This window comes from Oryx dammah, unplaced genomic scaffold, assembly GCF_014754425.2.
Source record: "Oryx dammah isolate SB20612 unplaced genomic scaffold, SCBI_Odam_1.1 HiC_scaffold_12, whole genome shotgun sequence".
NCBI classification, from domain to species: Eukaryota; Metazoa; Chordata; class Mammalia; order Artiodactyla; family Bovidae; genus Oryx; species Oryx dammah.
The window spans coordinates 17,811,023-17,833,132 of record NW_024070196.1 but is presented as its reverse complement, the minus strand read 5'-3'; the positions used below and the strand labels follow the sequence as shown (position 1 = coordinate 17,833,132).

At 43.6% G+C, this 22,110-nt stretch overlaps 1 protein-coding gene across 2 annotated transcripts in view; it reads left to right on the top strand.

The window, feature by feature from the left end:
- MGST2 (microsomal glutathione S-transferase 2) overlaps window positions 1-22,110 on the top strand; it is a 34,537-nt gene that overhangs the window by 6,553 nt on the left and 5,874 nt on the right. The gene's annotated exons all lie outside the window — the stretch shown is intronic.

The following is a 22,110-nucleotide window of genomic DNA, read 5'->3' as shown; positions in this document are numbered from 1 at the left end:
CCTTGCTCATTTTGATATAAGGATTACACTAGTCTCACAGAATGAATGAGAGAATTATTTTCTCAAAGAATTTGAATAAGATTGGAAGAGTGTACTCCTTCAAAGTTGTTAGAATTTGCCTATAAAATGACCTAGACCTGATTTTTTTTGTGAAAAAAATTTAAACTATGAGATTTGATTTGTATAATGATTATGGAATTATTCAAGCTTTTTATTGTGTCTTGAATCAGTTTGAGTCAGACTTGGCCCTTGAGCTGCCATCATTGGTCTCTTGTCCATCAAACTGCTCCAGCGAGGATGGTAGACACTATTTCCTAGGCTTAAAAGTATGATGAATACCACTGGTAGTATAAGAGGTGCATAGACATGCTTAAACTTTTTTTTAATGTGGTAAGAATGTGTAACATGATCTCTTCCCTGTTAGCAAAATGTTGAGTATACAGTACATTACTGTTGACTAGAGGTACAATGGTGTACAACTCTAGATTTCTAGAGTTATTAATTTAACATGGCTGAAATTTTATACCCAAAGTATGATTTTATTTATTTATTTATTTATTTTCCACAGTATGATTTTAAATAACATTGAACCACATGATAAGGAAGTCATTCCCATTACCTTTGAATCTTTATATCAAGCGGAGAGTATGGATTTGGTGCTGATATGTCCCACATCCTGAAAGTAATATTTATTTTTTTTTAGCAAGGTAATACATGTTTGTAGTCTGAAGATAATGTGAGGTTACAAACCTTATAACAACAAATAATTCTCCTTACCCCCAATCCATGCTCAGAGACAGCCATTAGCACTCTTTTTTCTTTCTTTTTTTCTTTTTTACTACTTTTGGTATTTGTTTCCGTATTTCTGAATACTATGTGTTCACTGCTATTTATTGACTCAGAAATTTTAGACATTATCAATTCTTTTTATGGAAGAAAAAATTTCATGCTCCTCTGATTCTTCTTTTCCTCACCTCATCCTCCCTGTAAAGTTATATCACTTCATCGAGTTAAAGCAATAGCCAATATTTATGTTATTGTGATTAAGTAAATGTTCAAAGCTGAATCAAGTAGTTTACTATGATTACCTTTCCTTCTTGTGTAGTTTTTCTGTTTATGTGGGGTTAATATTTGCCTCTTTATTTGCTTGTTTAGTTTCATCTTCATATCTTTAGCATAGCTGAAAATCCTCTAATACATTTAAATACATTAATTAAGCTAGTAATACCTTGGAGTGGGTTTTTTTTTTTTTTTTTTGGAGTCATTTGTGCTTGAATTTGTGCTTGGAGTCATTTCTGCTTGAATCTTCCATTTTTCAGCTCCAATCTGGAGGTTGCACTTTAGGTCTGTTACGTAGCTGTCATTCCAGGATTTCCTGTCATTGTCTTGGGAATTTCCCTTGTACTCTACTGATCTGGGGGCTTCCCAGGTGGCGCCAGTGGTAAAGAACCCGCCTGCCAATGGAAGAGATGTGACAGACACTGGTTCTGTCCCTGGGTTGGGAAGATCCTCTGGAGGAGGGCATGGCAACCCACTCTAGTATTCTTGCCTGGAGAATCCCACGGACCCAGGAGCCTGGTGGGCTACAGTCTGTAGAGTCACAAGGAGTCAGACAAGACTAAAGTGACTTAGCACGCACACTGCTGATTTGGATCCCCCGTTTCCTGGATTTCCTATTAGGATATTTATTCTTTATTTCTCATTTTGGTGGAGTATACCCTTTAGGCACTTTCTGAGAGAAGGGGAATGGTAGGTCTTGACATTTCTGAATATGCCTTTATTCTGCCTCATAGGTGATTGATGACTTTGTTAGGCATATTTTAAAAATCCTTACCTTAAAAAAAATCTTTACCCTCAGAATTTCAAAAACCTTGTTTCGTTGTTATCTGATTTCTGCTGCTGTTGTTGAGGTATTCTGTGCTGTTCTGATCCTTTGGAAACTGTAGAAGCTTGAAGGTCTTGGCCTGATCCCTGTCCTGAGATGTTATGGGCCAGAGGTATTTTTCTTCACAGTCATGTCTGACTCTTTGTGATCCCATGGACTGTAGCCCGCCAGGCTCCTCTGTCCATGGCAAGAATAGTGGAGTGGGTAGCCATTCCCTTCTCCAGAGGATCTTCCCAAACCAGGGGTTGAACCCCAGTCTCCCGCATTGCAGGCAGATTATTTACCACCTGAGCACAAGGGAAGCCCTCGTGCTGAGCCCTAAAGGAGACTTTCTGTAGCCTGAAAACTCATGCCCTTCTGTTCTTGAATATTCTTTAATATTATTTACCCCTAAATTTTGTTGTCTTCTCTTCTCCATTCTTTCATTCTTAAAATATATATAAGTTGTAAATTGACCTCCTGCAGTGTTCCTTTAGTTTTCTTTTATCTTGAGTCTTTCATCTTCTTGTGCTTTTATTCTTTCTGGAAATTTCTTGAACTTCCAACTCTTAATTGATTTTAAAAAATCAGATATGAATTTAATTCTTAAGAATTAATTTTTATCCTTTGATCTTTAGTTCTTATTGTTATTGCAGTTATATCATTCCTTTCTTGTTTCATAGATGCAGTTTATTCTCTTATATCTGAGGATTTTAATGATATTGTTTAAAAAATTTTTTCCTTTATCATTACTGTTTCTTCCAAGTCCCTTTTATTTGCCTATTTCGGCTGTTGTCTTTAATTTTTATTTGTTATTCACTCATTAAGTATCTTTCGAGCACCTCTATGTATTAGGTACTGTTTTAGTAGCTTGGGATATGATACACAGACAAAGATCCTTGCCCTTTTGAAGTTTGCCTTATAGCCAAGGAAGACAGAAAATAAACAATAAAGAGATGGTAACGTAAGAAAAGAATATGTTGTGCAAGAGAGAGGTAAGTGTTAAGAAATACAAGAAAAAGCATTGCATGGGCACATGGGTGCGTGTTGCTGGGGTGGGTTGCAATTTGAATAGGGTGCACAGTGTAGACCCGACTGATAAGGTGGCACTTGAGCAAAGACGTAAGCACATGAAGGAGTTAGCCATGTTAACATGTAGGGAAGATGCTTTTGAGACAGAAGAAATAGCCAGTGCAAAGCCTCTAAGTGGGAATGTGTCTGGTGGGTTAGCAAGGAAGTTAGTGTGGCTGAGAGTGCTCAGAGGGAAATCCAGAGAGGTGATAGATGGCCAGACCAGGCATCCACTGAAGGCCAGTGCTAGGACTTCGGCTTTTTAAGTGAAATGGAAAGTCACTGCAGGGTTTTAAGCAGAAGACTAACATATTTTAAAAGGATGTTTGTTTTGCCAAGACTATCTCTGGCATTGGTAGAAGCAGGAAATTCAATTAGGAAGCTACTGAAAAGATTCAGGCAAAGGGTGACAGTGACTTGAACCAGGAAGATAGAGTAGAGATGATGAGATATGACAGATGCTGGGTATATTTTGAGGGTAGAGCCAATAGGATTTCTTTTTTTAAAATTATGATTATTATTTTTTACTTTACAATATTGTTTTGGTTTTGCCACACATCAACATGAATCTGCCACAGATGTACACGTGTTCCCAATCCTGAACCTCCCTCCCACCTTCCCCGCCACACACACCATCCCTCCAGATCATGCCAGTGCACCAGCCCCAAGCATCCTGCACCCTGCGTCATACCTAGACTGGCGATTTGTTTCTTATATGATATTATACATGTTTCAATGTCATTCTCCCAAATCATCCCACCCACAGAGTCCAAAAGACTGTTCTAACAAATACGGAGTATGAGAAGAGTCAAGAACAGCTTTCAGAGTTTTGGCCTGAGTATCCTAAAGGATGGATTTGTGATGAACTAAGAGAGAGAGGGCTGCAGGAGGAGCTGTTTTGGGGGGAACACCAGATGAGACTTAACACAGCAGCCACGGAGAGGCGTTAGACATAACGCTCTACCAAGCTGTATGGGTCATTTGTTATTGCATCATAAACTGGCTAATATATTGTTGCTTACATCCAAGCAGACATAGAGAGTAGATAGTTGGACATACCAATCTGCACTGTAGCAGAGAGCTGGAAATATAAATTCAGGAGTCATTGGCACACGAAGATGATTTCAAGTCAGGACACTGGATGACATCTTTAAGGGAGTGGGTGTAGGTAACGAAGAGGAGAGGACCAAGGACTGAACCTGGTGTCCTGTGGCCTGATGTGGCCAAGAAAACAAGGGTCCAGCCAAGTGATCTAAGCAAAAGAGATCCTAGAGGCCTTACTCAAATGTCAGGTCATTCTTGATTGGCTGTCTATGCAATTCAGTTCACTTGGGAGTGAGCTGGAGGCTCTGTGCGCGTGGGCAGGTCTTACTGAGTGTGAAGGTTCACTAAAGGGTGATGGGTCATGAGGCAGCTTTCTTCTGGGGGGGGAACCCCAGATGTCAGTATCTGTAGGTCATCTTTATGGGACCATTTGTTTTCTCTTAGGAAAAAAAACCCTTAGCCTTCCTGTGGGGTAGGAGACCTAAGGGGTGACAGGGGAGGGTGGGTATAACTGGTCTGCCTTCTAGCAATCTGACAGTGTGGCTGGTGAAGGAAGGACACTTCTTCCATGGTACAGTATATGAATTTGCACCGTAATCAACACAGAGCTTCATCCCCACCTTCCGTTGTTCCTGGAACGCCTGGAGAGTCCCTGGTTCAGTTTCTACAGGCAATGGAAAATCTTCCTGTCTCCTGCGAAAGATTAAGGGCAAGAGGAGAAGGGGACGACAGAGGATGAGATGGTTGGATGGCATCAGCGACTCAATGGACGTGAGTTTGACCAACTCCGGGAGACGGTGGAGGACAGGGAAGCCTGTTGTGCTGCAGACCATGTGGTTGCAAAGAGTCAGATGCAGCTCAGCGACTGAACAACAACTCCTGTGCTAGAGCAGTGGAGGTGGGTCTCAGGTGGAGGGGACCCGAAGCCCACCTTCTACAGTCTTTCAGCCAGTTCTGTTTCAGCCTTTGACCTCCAAGGGACGAGGGCCCCACTTCCTGAGCCTCTGGGACAAGGATTGTGTCAGTCCTCCTTGGTTCTTTCTGCTGCAGGCTCTTAGTTCACTTTCTACCCCGGCCCACTCAGCTGCTCTTCCCCTCATGCTGGTTTTCCTTCAGAAATGTGCTACCATCTCTCTTCCATTGCTGTGTCTGCTCCCATGCTCCCTATTCTTGAAGATTTTAGATCTGTTTTTTGATTCCTTAACTGGCATGTTAGTGAGGTTTCAGGAGGGAGAAGAAATAAATGTGGGTTCAGTCTGCCATTTTAGCAGGAAGTTCTCATGACGTGCTCCTGACCCCTTCCAGACAGCCATTTCCCCCACTCAACAGAAAAGGCATCTCATCCTCAGCCAGTCAGTTCAGTCACTCAGTCGTGTCCAACTCTGTGCGACCCCATGGACTGCAGCATGCCAGGCCACCCTGCCCATCACCAACTCCCAGAACCTACTCAGACTCATGTCAGTCATGTTGGTGATGCCATCCAACCATCTCATCCTCTGTCATCCCCTTCTCCTCCTGCCTTCAATCTTTCCCAGCGTCAGGGTCTTTTCCAGTGAGTCAGTTTTTCGCATCAGGTGGCCAAATTATTGGAGTTTCAGCTTCAGCATCTGTCCTTCCAATGAATATTCAGGACTGATTTCCTTTAGGATTGACTGGTTGGATCTCCTTGCAGTCCAAGGGACTCTCAAGAGTCTTCTCCAAAACCACAGTTCAAAAGCATCAATTCTTTGGTGCTCAGCTTTCTTTATAGTCCAACTCTCACATCCATACATGACCACTGGAAAAACCACAGCTTTGACTAGATGGACCTTTGTTAGCAAAGTAATGTCTCTGCTTTTTAATCTGCTGCCTAGGTTGGTCATAGCTTTTCTTCCAAGGAGCAAGCATCTTTTAATTTCATGGCTGCAGTCACCATCTGCAGTGATTTTGGAGCCCAAAAAACAAAGTCTGCCACTGTTTCCCCATCTGTTTGTCATTAAGTGATGGGCCTGGGTGCCATGATCTTAGTTTTCTGAATGTTGAGCTTTAAGCCAACGTTTTTACTCTCCTCTTCCACTTTCATTAGGAGGCTCTTTAGTTCTTCACTTTCTGCCATAAGGGTGGTGTCATCTGCATATCTGAGGTTATTGATATTTCTCCTGGTGACCTAGATTCCAGGTTGTGCTTCATCCAGCCCAGCATTTTGCATAATGTACTCTGCACATAAGTTAAATACCCAGGGTGACAATATACAGCCTTGATATACTGCTTTCTCTATTTAGAACCAGTCCATTGTTCCATGCCCAGTTCTAACTGTTGCTTCCAGACCTGCATACAGATTTCTCAAGAGGCAGGTCAGGTGGTCTGGTATTCCCATCTCTTTCAGAATTTCCTGGTTTGTTGTGATCCACACAGTCAAAGGCTTTGGCATAGTCAATAAAGCAGAAATAGATGTTTTTCTGGAACTCTCTTGCCTTTTCAGTGATCCAGCAGATGTTGGCAATTTGATTTCTGGTTCCTCTGCCTTTTCTAAATCCAGCTTGAACATCTGGAAGTTCACAGTTCACATATTGTTGAAGCCTGGCTTGGAGAATTTTGAGCATGCTTTGCTAGCATGTGAGATGAGTGTAATTATGCAGTAGTCTGAACAATCTTTGGCATTGCCTTTCTTGGGATTGGAATGAAAACTGACCTTTTCCAGTTCTGTGGTCACTGCTGAGTTTTCCAGATTTGCTAGCATATTGAGTGCAACGCTTTCACAGCATCATCTTTCAGGATTTGAAATAGCTCAATTGGAATTTCATCACCTTCACTAGCTTTGTTTGTAGTGACACTTCCTAAGGCCCACTTGACTTCGCATTTCAGGATGTCTGGCTCTAGGTGAGTGATCACACCATTGTGGTTATCTGGGTCATGAAGATCTTTTTTGTACAGTTCTTCCGTGTATTCTTGCCACCTCTTCTTAATATCTTCTGCTTCTGTTAGGTCCATACCATTTCTATCCTTTATTGTGCTTATCTTTGCATGAAATGTTCCCTTGGTATCTCTCATTTTCTTGAAGAGATCTCCAGTCTCTCCCATTATATTGTTTTCCTCTGTTTCTTTGCACTGATTGCTGAGGAAGGCTTTCTTATCTCTCCTTGCTATTCTTTGGAACTCTGCATTCAGATGCTTTTATCTTTCCTTTTTTCCTTTGCCTTTAGCTTCTCTTCTTTTCTCAGCTATTTGTAAGGTCTCGTTAGACAACTATTATGCCTTTTTGCATTTCTTCTTCTTGGGGATGGTCTTGATTGCTGCCTCCTGTACAATGTTACAAACTTCCGTCCATAGTTCTTTAGGCACTCTTTCTATCAGACCTAATCCCTTGAATCTATTTATCACTTCCAATGTATAATCGTAAGGGGTTTGATTTAGGTCATACCTGAATGGTCTAGTGGTTTTCTCTACTTTCTTCAATTTGTCTGAATTTTGTAAGAAGGAGTTTATGATCTGAGCCCCAGTGAGCTCCTGGTCTTGTTTTTGCTGACTGGATATAGCTTCTCCATCTTTGGTTGCAAAGAATATAATCAGTCAGATTTTGGGATTGACCATCTGGTGATGTCCATGTGTAGCATCTTCTCTTGTGTTGTGCCTTCTCTTGTGTGAAGAGGATGTTTGCTATGCCCAGTGCGTTCTCTTGGCAAAACTCTGTTAGCCTCTGACCTGTTTCATTTTGTACTCCAAGGCCAAATTTTCCTGTTACTCCAGGAAGCTCTTGACTTCCTACTTTTGCATTCCAGTCCCCTATAATGAAGTGGATATCTTTTTTGGGTGTTAGTTCTAGAAGGTCTTGTAGGTCTTCATAGATGTACCTTCTTAGACCTTCATAGCTGAACATAGGTGTTCAGCTTCAGCTTCTTCGGCATTACTGGTTGCGGCCTAGACTTGGATAACTTGGATAACACGAATAGAAATCATCCTGTCATTTTTGAGACTGCATCCAAGTACTGCATTTTGGACTCTTTTGTTGACTATGATGGCTACTCCATTTCTTCGAAGGGATTCTTGCCTACTACTACAGTTCAGTTCAGTTCAGTTCAGTCACTCAGTCGTGTCTGACCCTTTGCAACCCCATGAATCGCAGCACACCAGGCCTCCCTGTTCATCACCAACTCCCGGAGTTCACTCAGACTCACGTTTATCGAGTCCGTGATGCCATCCAGCCATCTCATCCTCTGTCGTCCCCTTCTCTTCCTGCCCCCAATCCCTCCCAGCATCAGAGTCTTTTCCAATGAGTCAACTCTTCACATGAGGTGGTCAAAGTACTGGAGTTTCAGCTTTAGCATCATTCCTTCCAAAGAAATCCCAGGGCTGAGTAGTAGATATAATAGTCATCTGAGTTAAATTCACTTATTCCAGTCCATTTTAGTTCACTGATTCCTATGTCAATGGTCATTCCTTCTATCTCCTGCTTGACCACATCCAATTTGCCTTGATTCATGGACCTAACATTCCAGGTTCCTGTGCAGTATTGCTCTTTATAGCATCAGACTTTACTTTCATCACTCGTCACATCCACAACTGGGTGTTGTTTTTGCTTTGGTTCTGTCTCTTCATTCTTTCTGGAGTAATTTTTCCACTCTTCTACAGTAGCATATTGGGTAACTACCGACCTGGGGAGTTCATCTTTCAGTGTCATATCTTTTTGCCTTTTCATACTGTTCATGGGGTTCTCAAGCAGTTAACAGCATCTAATGAGAATCTGGCAACTTTTAATTTTCATACAGTTACTTATTATTTCATACTTAATTTATTTTTATACTTATCTTTTATTTAGAAAGTGGTATTCTTACATCACTATCACAAATGGGAACAATTTCATTTTCCCCTAATTTGTTTGAGTAAAAAAGAAGATGAGAAGTATGGCAGAAACCAACATATTGTAAAGCAGTTTTCCTTCAATTAAAAATAAATAAATTTTTAAAAGTTGATTCATAGAAAAATAATGAGTATAGTAGTAGTGGTTTAGTTGCTAAGTCATGCCCAATTCTTGCAACCCCATGGACTGTAGCCCACCACTCCTCTGTCCATGGGATTCTCCAGGCAAGAATACTGGAGTGGGTTGCCATTTCCTTCTCCACAGGATCTTCCCAACCCAGGGATCAAACCCAGGTCTCCTGCATTGCATCCAGTCTCTTGCATTACAGGTGGATTCTTTACCAACCGAGCCACCAGGGAAGCTGGTAAGAGTGTATGGATAGGCTAAATTTTTGACAGTAATATATGAATGTTTGAGTTTTGGCAGATACTATTTATAAAATGATCATGGGAGGAGATTCTTCATCTTCCCACTTTGTCTTTCATGATCTGAGAACTTCCTGTTGGTGCTGGATTTTCAGCAGGTTAAATTCTTGGGCCGCTTCTGGTTCTATGTTTGTTCACACAGTTTTCACAAATCTGATATTCTTTCAGGTTATTTCTCTCTTCTTCCTTTTCTGTGTCTGTACTGCTCTTGTCCTAAGAGCAAAAAAAGCTGGACACCATTTCCAAATGTTTCTCGTAAGTTGTTGTTTATAAAATAAGTATCCAAATTCAGTTTCCTTGTCAGAAGTGTTTTGTTTGATTAATCATTGCAGAACAGAGAGGGGTTAAAAAATAATTGTGGCAAATAGAAGGGGAAAAAGTGGAAGCAGTGATAGATTTTATTTTGTTGGGCTCCCAGTCACTGCAGACAGTGACTGCAGCCATGAAATTAAAAGATGCTTGCTCCTTGGAAGGAAAGCTACGACGGACCTAAACAGCATATTTAAAAGTAGAGACGTCACTTTGCCAATAAAGGTCCATCTAGTCAAAGCTGTGGTTTTTCCAGTAGTCATGTATGGATGTGACAGTTGGACCATAAAGAAGGCTGAATGCTGAAGAACTGATGCTTTTGAATTGTGGTGCTGGAGAAGACTCTTGAGAGTCTCTTGGACTGCAAGGAAATCAAATCAGTCAATCTTAAAGGAGATCAACCCTGAATATTCATTGCAAGGACTGATGCTTAAGCTCTAATACTTTGGCTGCCTGATGCTGGGAAAGATTGTAGGTAAAAGGAGAAGTGGGTGGCAGAAGATGCCATGGGTAGATAGTATCACTGACTCAATGGATATGAATTTGGGCAAACTCTGGGAGGTACTGAAGGACAGGGAACCTGGCATGCTGCAGTCCTTGGGGTCGCAAAGCATCGGACATGACTTAGCGACTGAACAACAACAAAAAATAATAGATAATACTATAGAGTGGGGGTGGGAGATTTGGAGCCATGAAATACCATTACAGGCACAGTACTGTGTTGCGGTCCACGGGTTCGCAAAGAGTGGGGCATGACTGGCCACCTGAACGACAACAACAGATAGCTGTCCTGGGCCCTCCTGGAAGGGTGAACGAGAATGGTCTTACCCCCTTCCCTGAATTTCTTCTTGGATATGCCAGAGCACTAGCCCAGTTCTTGCCTTAGGTTCTAAGGTTTAGGATGAACTTGGCCAGATAAGAGTAGTCTCACTGCTGCTGCTGCTGCTAGGTCACTTCAGTCGTGTCCGACTCTGTGCAACCCCATAGACGGCAGCCCACCGGGCTCCCCCATCCCTGGGATTCTCCAGGCAAGAACACTGGAGTGGGTCGCCATTTCCTTCTCCAATGCATGAAAGTGAAAAGTGAAAGTGAAGTCGCTCAGTCGTGTCCAACTCCTAGCGACTCCATGGACTGCAGCCTACCAGGCTCCTCCGTCCATGGGATTTTCCAGGCAAGAGTACTGGAGTGGGGTGCCATTGCTAGTGAAGCCATTTCAGCTTTTATCTGAGGTGGTTAGGGCAGAAGCCCCTTGGGTAACCAGTTCATTCCAAAGCCTACTTGGCTACCTGTTCTCTTTCTCAGGGGCATCTCCCTTGAAATATGCAAATCCCCACGAGGGCATGCACTTCTTTTCTGGTGCTTCTGGACAAAAGCACTGAGTCCCTTCAGTCTCTCTTGAAGGTCTCATGGCCTCGTCAGTAAGAGAAATGCTGCCTTTCTCCCACTCTTCCTCTTGCTACTTTGCCTTAAGTGTAGCCAAGAAGAATTATGACTAAGTCTTTCTTTGAGTGGAACTTGACAACATCTCATAGCAACCACTTCATGGTTCCTGTGACCACCCCTGAATTGCCTGTTTCCTGTCCGAGGGTCACACAGATTGGATATTTGTCATAGAGATGATTGTTATGAAACCAGTTTACCCGAGTCACTAGACCAGTTACTAACCCCTTCTCTAGAGACCCCCTTCATTTCCTCTTCCCTTCCTCCAGGGAGGGCATTCAGGGAGACTCTAGAGTTTTGCAGCCTTTTGCCAGAATACATTCTTTGAAATTGTGAAAATAGCAACTATAATTTCACCGAGGGCCATTTCTTCATGTTATTGCTAAGCTTAGAAAAGTCTTTCTAGTCTAATTTGAGCACCTTGATCCCTTTAGATTAAAGGCTTTTCTAAATCTAAAAAGTAGATCCAAATAATAAATTAATCTTGTAATTTAAATATATTTCCTCTGATTCTATCCTCACTGGAAGAGAACAGCTGCTGATGACCTCATTCTTTTTCATACACTCGAGGATCATTACTAAATGTCTTTCATCTTCTATATTTTGAAGCTAGGTAGCACAAATTCAGCTTTTTTCAATCATTAAAAAATTTGGTTCTCTTTAGACTGAAAAAATTTTCATATTGTTTCTAAACCTGGAGCCTAGGAACGTATGTAGTATTCCAGCAATGATTCCATCAGTTCTGCATAAGGCAGAAGAATTACCTCGTATTTCCATCTTATATATACCACTATTTGCTTAAGTGCTGAATTATTCAGCTCCTATTCCCAGATTAACTGGCCATAAGACAAGAGTAAACCCAATCATCATGAACCTGAGAATTCTTTAGAAATATTATTCTTTTCCTAATCTGTTTTAGTTCTGTCTCTTTTTTTTTGCCATTTTATTAACTTCTTATAGTCACTTTGAATTCTAATCCTGAAATTTAGAAATTAAAATTATTGACCATAATGCTCGTCTAAAAACTATGGGAAAAAGGAAAACCACAAAATAGTAATTTTTCAAATATTCTGTAACAGCAAGATTTTAGTAATGAGTCAGCTCTTTTGTAGGAATGACAAAAATGATACATAATAGGCCATAAACACACTTCCATCCTTCTTAGAAGTGTACTGATCTTAGACATTAGCTGAAAGCACAAGCTGTACTTATCCACTGAGTTATAAAGGGCTTGAGATCTCCGAGATGAGAGACTGGCTACATGAGGAGCTTTTCAAACTCCATCCTCCTCTGAAGCCTACCTGTATTTGTCACCAGGGGCCACCGTAAAACAAAATGCCACAGCCTGGGTCGCTTCAGTGACAGGTATTTATTTTTTACAGTGATGGAGGCTGCAAGTCTAAGATTGAGGTTCTGGCTGCTTCTGTTTCTGGTGAGAGCTTTCTTCTCTTGGCTTAATGTGTCCTCACATGGCCTTTCTTTATTAGAGAGAGAGCGCGTGAGAGGGAGAGAGTCTGCCGGTGTCAGAGAGCTCTCTGGGGTTTCTTCTTATAAAGACAGCAATCCCGTTGAATCAGGATGCCACCTTTGGACCTCATTTAACTTTGATTACTTTCTTACTTCAAATACAGCACCCTAGGCGTTTAGGGCTTCAGCATGTAAACTTTGGAAAGACACAAACATTTAGTCCATACCACCAGCAGACAAAGAGCTTCTGTCCCACAAGCTGGGTGATTCTCAGGCAGTCAGGGGAAGAGAAAGTGAAAGTTGCTCAGTCATGTCCGACTCTTTGTGATCCCATGGATTATACAGTCCATGGAGTTTTCCAGGCCAGAATACTGTGGGTAGCCTTTCCCTTCTCCAGGGGATCTTCCCAACCCAGGGATCGAACCCATGTCTCCCGCATAGCAGGCTGATTCTTTACCAGCTGAGCCACAAGGGAAGCCCCAAGGAATGAGAGGCAGCTAGAAATTGGGTGAAATGCAAGCCTCACTTCCACACCTCCCCATGCTGTTCCTTAGCAGCAGCACCACTAAAGGCATGGTAAGATTCGTGCCCTCCTGCCGTCAGCAACAGTCTCTCTCTGGGGTCCCCATATCAATGGTTACTTGACAAGGGACAATTCAGATAGTTACAGATCTAGATAAAAAGATATCTCTGATAGCCTCCCATTCCCAAGTCTTTTCTGAGCATATTGACCTGTTGCTCTGACCACCCCCACCCTCCCCAGCCAGTGTAATAAACCCAAACACTTCTCAGGGTCAAAAGCAAGCAGATCGAGGCTGGATCATATATTAATAGTGCAAGGGGCTTATGGCAGTGTGCAACCTACTGAAGTTTCAGAACAAATCATCAAAACGAAAGGATAAAGAGGAGCAGCAGAAATCTTGAACGAGGGAAGCCGCCTTTAAGTTGACTTGTCTGCCTTTTACTTTTTAAAATAAAAATACTATAAGCATAAGGGCTTCCCTGGTGACTCAGATGGTAAAGAATCTGCCCACAATGTGGGAGACCTGGGTTTGCTCCCTGGGTTGGGAAGAACCCCTGGAGAAGGGCATGGCAACCCACTCCCGTATGCTTGTCTGGACAATCCCACCGATAGAGGAGCCTGATGGGCCACAGTCCACAGGGTCGCAAAGAGTCGGACATGACTGAGTGACCAAGAGACACACAGTGCAAGCATGGAATTAGAAGTGTTCTCTTGACTGTTCAAGTTTTCCCCTTTGCAAATGGTTCAGGAACAAGTGTGTCATAAGCAAAGATTCACAATGAGTGCTCATGAGAAATCTCTCAAACAGCAGAAATATTCAGAAGTGTTTGAGGCCAGAGATTTCCCAACTGATGTATATACACTGAGGGGGCGCACTAAGGAATCTGCTGTGGGAGCGAGGGAAATATTGGAGCTCCTATTTATATTTGCTCTTAAAATACCATCTTTTAATTTCTATGTGCTTTATAATGTGTGTGATACGCTTTTCCAGTCGAATCTATTAGCTGTGCTGATGGATCAGTCTCACATTCCCAGCAGTTTAATGTAATGAAACCTTACATCTTGCTTACTGTCAAGGCCTCCATGGGTGTTCCTGGTTGGGTGGCCCTCCACATGGTCATATAGGGGCCAAGGCTTCTTCCATCTAAGGGTTTTGTCTCTGTCCAGGTGCTCAAGAGTTCTCTCCCTTCAACCAGTGTGTGGGGCAAGGGGGCTTGGCACACCATCTACTTAGCTGTCTGGCTCAGGAGTGATATATTTTATTTTAGTTTCTTTTCATTAGCAAGAAGTGGCCCCATCAAAATCCCAGGAGGCTGGAAAGTGTATCCTTGACCAGGGAGCTACCACATAGCACCAACGTCACACCATCCTTGTTGTCAGCCAGTGCTCTCTGCTCTTGCAGGACATGTGGATATTTTTATTTAATCAGGGTTGTGCAATTTCGAAAAGTCAGAGACTGGGGTCTTAGGCCCTGTGCCAGAACCCAATATGTGGTGAGCTTTGTAGTCCCTACGCATGATGATGCAGACAGGGCCCAAACAGTCCTCACTTCAGATCTACGCTCATTGTTCCCAGCCTTTGGGTCCAGGCAGCGATCTGCAGTGGTCATGTTTCCTGAGGTCCCATGTCCAGAACCCCTTGGAGTTGGGGATGGACCATGAGAACTTTCAGTGGCTTTGACCATTCAATCTCTGCAGACTCCATCGGCCCATCCTCTAGGGTGACCAACTCTTTCCAGTTTGCCTGGGACTTGCCCAATTTTAGCACTCCAGTTTTGGTGTCCCAGGAGACCCCTCAGTTCCAGGCAAATCAGCTGGGATTTTCCTGGTTTTTAAACCAAAGACCTGTGTTCTGAAAACTTCCTCAGTGGGGGGCACACCAGGATGGCTGGTCACCCTACTGTCCTTCCAGCAGAGACTCTTTCTGTTAGTACCCCAGGTGGAATCTGAGGCTCAGGGTGACATCTGCCTGGAACAAAAGAGAACCTCATCCCTCATCTTTCTGTGGGATGCTTAAATATCAAGCTCAACATTCAGAAAACGAAGATCATGGCATCTGGTCCCATCACTTCATGGCAAATAGATGGGGAAACGGTGGAAACAGTGTCAGACTTTATTTTTGGAGGCTCCAAAATCACTGCAGATGGTGATTGCAGCCATGAAATTAAAAGACACTTGCTCCTTGGAAGGAAAGTTATGACCAACCTAGATAGCATATTCAAAAGCAGAGACATTACTTTGCCAACAAAGGTCCGTCTAGTCAAGCCTATGGTTTCTCCAGCGGTCATGTATGGATGTGAGAATTGGACTATAAAGAAAGCTGAGTGCTGAAGAATTGATGCTTTTGAACTGTGGTATAGGAGAAGACTCTTGAGAGTCCCTTGGACTGCAAGGAGATCCAACCAGTCCATCGTAAAGGAGATCAGTCCTGGGTGTTCATTGGAGGGACTGAGGTTGAAGCTGAAACTCCAATACTTTGGCTAACTAATGCGGAGAGCTGACTTATTTGAAAAGACCCTGATGCTGGGAAGGGTTGAGGGCTAGAGGAGAAGGGGATGACAGAGGATGAGATGGTTGGATGGCATCACCAACACAATGGACATGGGTTTGGGTGGACTCTGGGAGTTGGTGATGGACAGGGAGGCCTGGTGTACTGCAGTTCATGGGGTCACAAAGACTGAGCAACTGAACTGAACTAAATATCAACGCACACAGAATTATAGTGCAAAAAGGACTCTCAGCAGGGAATATAGTGGACACGCGGGAAGGGGGGCAGCCCAGCAGCGGTAAGAACCACTCTGCTCCCGTGCAAAGGGAAACTGACACAGCTGCTGCCAGCTGATTTCTGCCCCATTTCTGTCCATAAGGAGTTTTTCCTGAGAATCTCCCGTAATAATAGATCTGGCTTCATGTCCAAAAAGAGACCATCAATTATTTTCATTTTGGTTTTCCTGTCAATGTGACTGTAATTAGTCACTGATAGGATTGCGAAGAACACATTTTCAGAGTTTGGTCCCCCTGAGTTAAACAGCGTCTGTGGATGGCTCACTGTGAATGAGCTGTCCCAGCACACATCCAGGCATGGACCACTTAACCTAGCTGTGGGGTCTGCAGAGGCCCGCACGTGCTGGTGGTCAAGGATGTGGTCACATGGTGAAGAGGATGCGAGAAGTCAGACTGAGCAGCTAGAATGGGATTCCAGTTATTTTAGGGCCAAGCAATACCTGTCTTCAGCAGGCAGCAACTGTTAGAAATAGCGGGCTCCCAGGCTGGCTATCCCAGGTGGCGCTAGTGGTCAAGAATCTGCCTGCCAATGTGGGAGACATGGGCGGGGGGTGGTTCGAGCTGGATCCGTGGGTCAGGAAGATCCCCTGGAGAAGGAGATGGCAACCTACTCTAGTATTCTTGCCTGGGAAATCCCATGGACAGAGGAGCCTGGAGGGCTACAGTCCATGGGTCTCACAGAGTTGCATATGACTGCGTGCAGACAGCGCAGGCTGGCTGGCAGAAAGTTCTTTTTGATCTGAAAGGTGATAGTGGATGTGGACAAAGCCTCGGGGCTTAGGGCAAGTCAGAAAGGAGGGAGCGGGAGAAAAGTACAATGAGCGCATCTGGGACATGGGGTTAGGGCGAGCCCAGCAGTGATTCACTGCTGGAGGCTCATTCTTGAGGAGAGGAGGGTGCAGAGATAAGGTGCCCCAACGCTCCAGGCTCTGTCCTCCGGGAGCACTGACGCAGTGACTCTCACATCCCTGGCCGAGTCTCCGTGAGCTCCAGTCGCACCTGTTCCTCTGGGCCTCGGCACCCCTTTCCCCATCTTCTCGGTTACTCCCTGGAGCTCCAGGGGTGTGGGCAGGGACAGGCCTGCTGGCTGCTGTTTGATGGGAGGGGCCGTGCCACTGCCCTATCCCAGGCCCCCTGTCTTGTGAGGGCGGGACCCCTCCCAGGTTCTTGAGCCTTCCGTGACTGCTCTTGGGTGCTCTGTGGTCTGGGCCAGGGGGAGGTGGGGGCGGTGGCTCTCCCCAGCTCTTTGCCACTTCTGTCATCTGCGGCACAGTACTGCTGGGGTCTGGAGTCTCAGCAGTCCTTTCATGAAGACTGTCCTTCAGCTTTCAGCCTTGTCTCCACTCGGGTGAAACTGGTTCCCTGGCTTAGGTGGGTGTGCGGGAGACCCTTGAACATATGTTTGTTCTCCTCTTTCCTCACTCCTTCTTGCTCAGAGGCTCTCTTCCTTTTGTAGATGAGACACGAAAGTGCTGGTACATCTCAGCAGGTGTGGAAGGATGCCGACAGGGGTCACAGACCCGAGAGGTTCTGCCTCTACAGAGTAGCCTGGGCTTGGCTGGGATGCTTTTATATAACACCGTTGCTCTACCTCACGTGCCCAGCCAGGACCACTAGTGCAGTGGGGAAAAAAAACCTTCTTAATAGTTAAGATTTTTATGAAGAATAAAATGGACTGCTTTCAAGGGTGATTTTTTTTTTCAATCTCAATTGTGGCTAATTTTGAGTCGTGTTGTGGAAAAACTTAACCATTAAATTTGGAATATTGGAAGGTGTTTTACTCCCTTGGAGGAGGGCATGGTAACCCATTCCAGAATTCTTGCCTGGAGAATCCTACTGACAGAGAAGCCTGGCAGGCTACAGCCCATGGAGTCACAGAGAGTTGGACACGACTGAGCGACTAAGCGCAGCCCAGCAAGGTGTTTTACAAGACTGGATAGAAGGACTATAAAGGACTGTAACCCACCAGGCTCCTCAGTTCATAGCATTTTCCAGGCAGGAATACTGGAGTGGGTTGCCATTTCCTTCGCCAGGGGAATTTCCGAACACAGCGATTGAACTTAGGTCTTCTGCATTGCAGGTAGATTCTTTACCGACTGAGCTACCAGGGAAGGTTCTAGATTAAAGGACCATTGTGTTTTGTTTCCAAAAAGGATCACAGAAACATCCAGTGTGGAAAATAGAGCATTCTTCTGCTATTATTCTCTTCTGCTTCACGGAAGACAGGTCCATCTGGAAGACAGGTCCATGGATTTAGCGGAGGAAAAGGAAGTGATTTTTAACATAGCTGTAATTATTCTGACCACTCACATTTATGAAGTGTCTTTTTGTTTAAACGACTGCAGCGATCTACGTTAGTGAGAAAGCAACCATCACAAGCAAAATAGTGCCAGGGCGGGGAAAGGGCAGAAAGGCAAATTTCCATTTTTCCCCGAGTGTGAGAAAGTCGCGGCAACGATTTGTGAGGGTCTCAGTGCCAGAGTCTGGATGAGACATTCCTTAGGTCATTCTGTCGGTCTTTCGAGACTTTAAAGACAGGAGTAGACAATGAAGAGGGAAGCTTTTGACATTTGTATTCTGCATTTCTGATGTGCCAGGGGTCTGATGATTCCTCCCCTGGCTTTGAAGAGAGCTGAGTGGGTGACTTCACTGTTGTCATTGCCGGTGAGGGGTTAGAAAGTTCCACTCGCACTTCTGACTCTGCACTGGCCGTGGGCTTTAGATGAGCACTGAGTTATGCAGGTAATTATGCAGCTTTCTTACCCAGCTTTAAGAGATGGTTGAATGATTATCAGGGAGTTTTTTTTCATGTAGTTGAGTCAAAAACTAATAAGGTTGAGTTGACCCATCTGCGATTTCCTGTAGATTTTATGGAGAATGAGGAAAGAATTACACTTTATAATTATGCTTTGTTCTTTTTTTTTGTTAGAGTTTTTCTTTTCAGATTTATTGAGGTACAACTGACGAATTAAAATTGTACGATATTTAAAGTATACAACATGATGATTTGACACACATATAATTTGTGAAAGAATTTCCCCCATTGAGTTAATTAACACGTCTGTTACCCTTTACATATTTACTCTTTTTGTGAAAACACTTACGTTTCCCTTTCTTTTGTGGTTGTTCAGTCACTCAGTCGTGTCCGACTCTGTGCGACCCTGTGCGACCCCGTGGACTGCAGCACACCAGGCTTCCCTGTCCTTCACATCTCCTGGAGCTTGCTCAAACTCATGTCCATTGAGTCGGTGATGCCATCCCACCATCTCATCCTCTGTTGCCCCCTTCTCCTCCTGCCTTCAATCTTTCCCAGCATCAGGGTCTTTTCAAATGAGTTGACTGTTTGCATCAGGTGGCCAGTTTTACTTTCTTAGCAGACTTCAATGATACAATAAAGTGTTATCACCTAGAGTCACCATGTTACATATCAGATCCTCAGACCTTATTAATTTAATAACTGAAAGTTTGAACCCTTTTATTAGGCTCTGTCTACTTTGCCCACCCTCAGGCCTTGGCACTCACCATTCTATTTTCTGTTTCTATGAGATTAGCTTTTTTTTTTTTTTTTTTAAGATTCCACATGTAAGTGGTACCAGGCACTATTTGTCTTTCTCTGTCTGGCTTATTGCACTTAGCGTAATGCCCTGCTGGTTCGCCTAGGTTGTGGCAAATGGCAGGATTTCCTTCTTTTTAAAGGTTGAATAATATTCCATTGTGTGTAAGTATATCATATTTCTTTATCCATTCATCCACTACTGGACACTTAGATTGTTTCCATATTGGCTACTGTGAGTAACACTGTAATCAAGATGAGAATACAGATGTCTTTTCAAGACAGTGATTTCATTTCCTTTGGATATTTGCCCTGCAGTGGGATTGCTGGATCATAAGGCAGTTCTGCTGCTAAGTTGCTCAGTCGTGTCCGACTCTGTGCGGCCCTATAGACGGCAGCCCACCAGGCTCCTCCATCCATGGGATGTTCCAGGCAAGAGTACTGGAGTGGGGTGCCATTGCCTTCTCCGATGGCAGTTCTAGTTTTAATTTTTTTTAAGGAATCTCCATACTGTTTTCCATAGTGGTCGCATCAATTTACATTTTCACCAACAGTGTATAAGGGTTCTCTTTTCTCCAAGTTCTTGCCAGCACCGTTCCTTGTCTTTCTGATAACAGCCATTTAAAGAAGTGTGAGGTGATATCTCATTATGGTTTTGATTTGCATTTTGCTGATGGTTAGCAATGTTGAGCACTTTTTCATGTACCTGTTGGTCATTTATGTCTTTGGACAAATGTCTGTTCAGATTCTCTGCCCATTTTTTAATTGTTTGGTTTTCTCTGCTATTGAGTTGTATGTGTTCTTTCTATATTTGGGGTTGTAACCCCTTATTGAATTTGTGGTTTGCATGTATTTTTTTCCCATTCTACAGATTGCCTTTTCATTTTGTTGGTGACATCCTTTGCTGTGAAGAAGCTTTTGAGTTTGATTTAGTCCCACTTGTTTATTTTTGTTTTTGTTGCCTTTGCTTCTAGTGCCAAATCCAAAAAAATAATTAGCAAGGCTAATGTCAAGGATATTTTACTCTAAGTCTTCTTATATAAGTTCTATGGTTTTGGTTTCTGTTGTTGTTTATATTCACTGGTTTGTTGTACTTTATTAGATTCTACCCATAAGTGATATCATATAATATTTGTTTTTTTTTCTGAAGACCTCTCTTTAACATCTCTTACATGTCTAGTGGTGATGAACTCCTTCAGATTTTGTTTCTAAAATTCTTTATCTCTCCCTCAGTTTTGAAGAACAACTTTGCAGGGTAGAGTTTTCTTAGTTGGCAGTTTTTTCTTTCAACAGTTTGAATATATCTTCCCACCTGCTTCTGGCCCACCAAGTTTATAACTGTTTCATTGCTTGTGATGGTCCTGTAGGGCCTGTGTATGCAAGCCTCATTGGCTGTCAGAGCTGGGTAGTTTGGGGGCCTGTCCCTTCAGGAGCAACTGCAAAAGCCAGGGTGCCAGATGTGTGTGCAAACTCCTTCTGGACAGATGCTGGCAATCTCATTTTATCAATGGAGTGAATTGAAGGCAGTAGGTAAGGGAAATGCCCGTCAGCTCCCATGGGCTCCAGGGAGGATCTCATCTAGCCCCTGGATACGTGCTAAACTAGAAGCAGGGTCTCCAGGTATCAGCTTGTAAGTATGGAGGCAGACCCTCTCTAGAGGAAGACTGGAGACATGACTTTTTGCCTGCTTGCTCTGCACTGAGCCCCAGATGGTTAGCTGTACTGAGTGTTCATGTACTCTGTTAAGAAATGCTTCTTTGCTTGCTACAGTCCTGTGGGTCTCATGGATGCAAGCCCTGTGGGGTTGCATTTTGGGAAAACCAGCCCTCAGGCGGAAGTCTTTAAACTTGGAGTGCGAGATGTGCAGTCTAACCCCTTTGCTCCTCAGGGAGAAGCTTGGGGTTGAGGATTTCCTCCTGAATGTATGATGCTGTGATAGGGGTGAGGGGAGTATGTGTGGCCTTTTTTTGCCACACCACTCAGCTTGCAGGATCTCAGTTCCCTGACAAGGCACTGAACCTGGGCCACGGCAGTGAAAGCCTGGAGTCCTAACCACTAGGCCACCAGGGAACTCCCAGTATGGCTGTTTTCTTATTTGTCTGATGGGTAGGAGTCATTCAGCTGGTTTCAGGATTTCTTGCAGAGGGTGTTGCTCTGTGTGTGTCTGCACATTCATTGCACCTGCGGGAGGAGGGAAGTTTAAGAGCCTCCCATGTTAGCATCTTGGTCACAAAAGAAAACAAACCAAAACAAAACACTCCCCCCCCACCCACTGAGGAAAGAAGAGGGAAAAAAGACAGAGAGAGAGAGAGAAGAATCATTCAAGGTGACCGGGGTTAGAAGACTCAGCCTTTAAGAACAAGGATCAACTGTTTCTTGGTCGTTTGCCTCGTAACCTTACATACTCAAGCTTTAAGGCTTAAGGATCCTACTTACATCCTTAAAGGAAGGATGTAGGATCATTTCTAATCCTGTAGACTATGACTCTTCCACCAGGATCGACTCAAGACCTTATTACACACTACATTAAGGTTTTCTTTACCTTGTTGTGATATTATCAGCAGAGAGCTCAGCCAACTTAACCAAGATCACTTGGGGGCATAGCACAGGAAGGAAGATGAATATAATTCATCTTTTTCCCTTTTGCTAGGTGCAGACGAATTAATTATAGTTCCCAGATAATGATTCCCTTTTGCTTAAAATAGTATCAAAATTTCCACCCAAGTCTTCTATGAATAGAAGCAATTTGACTTGACATTAGGACAGAGCTTTGGGGTCTGGAGACGACACAGAT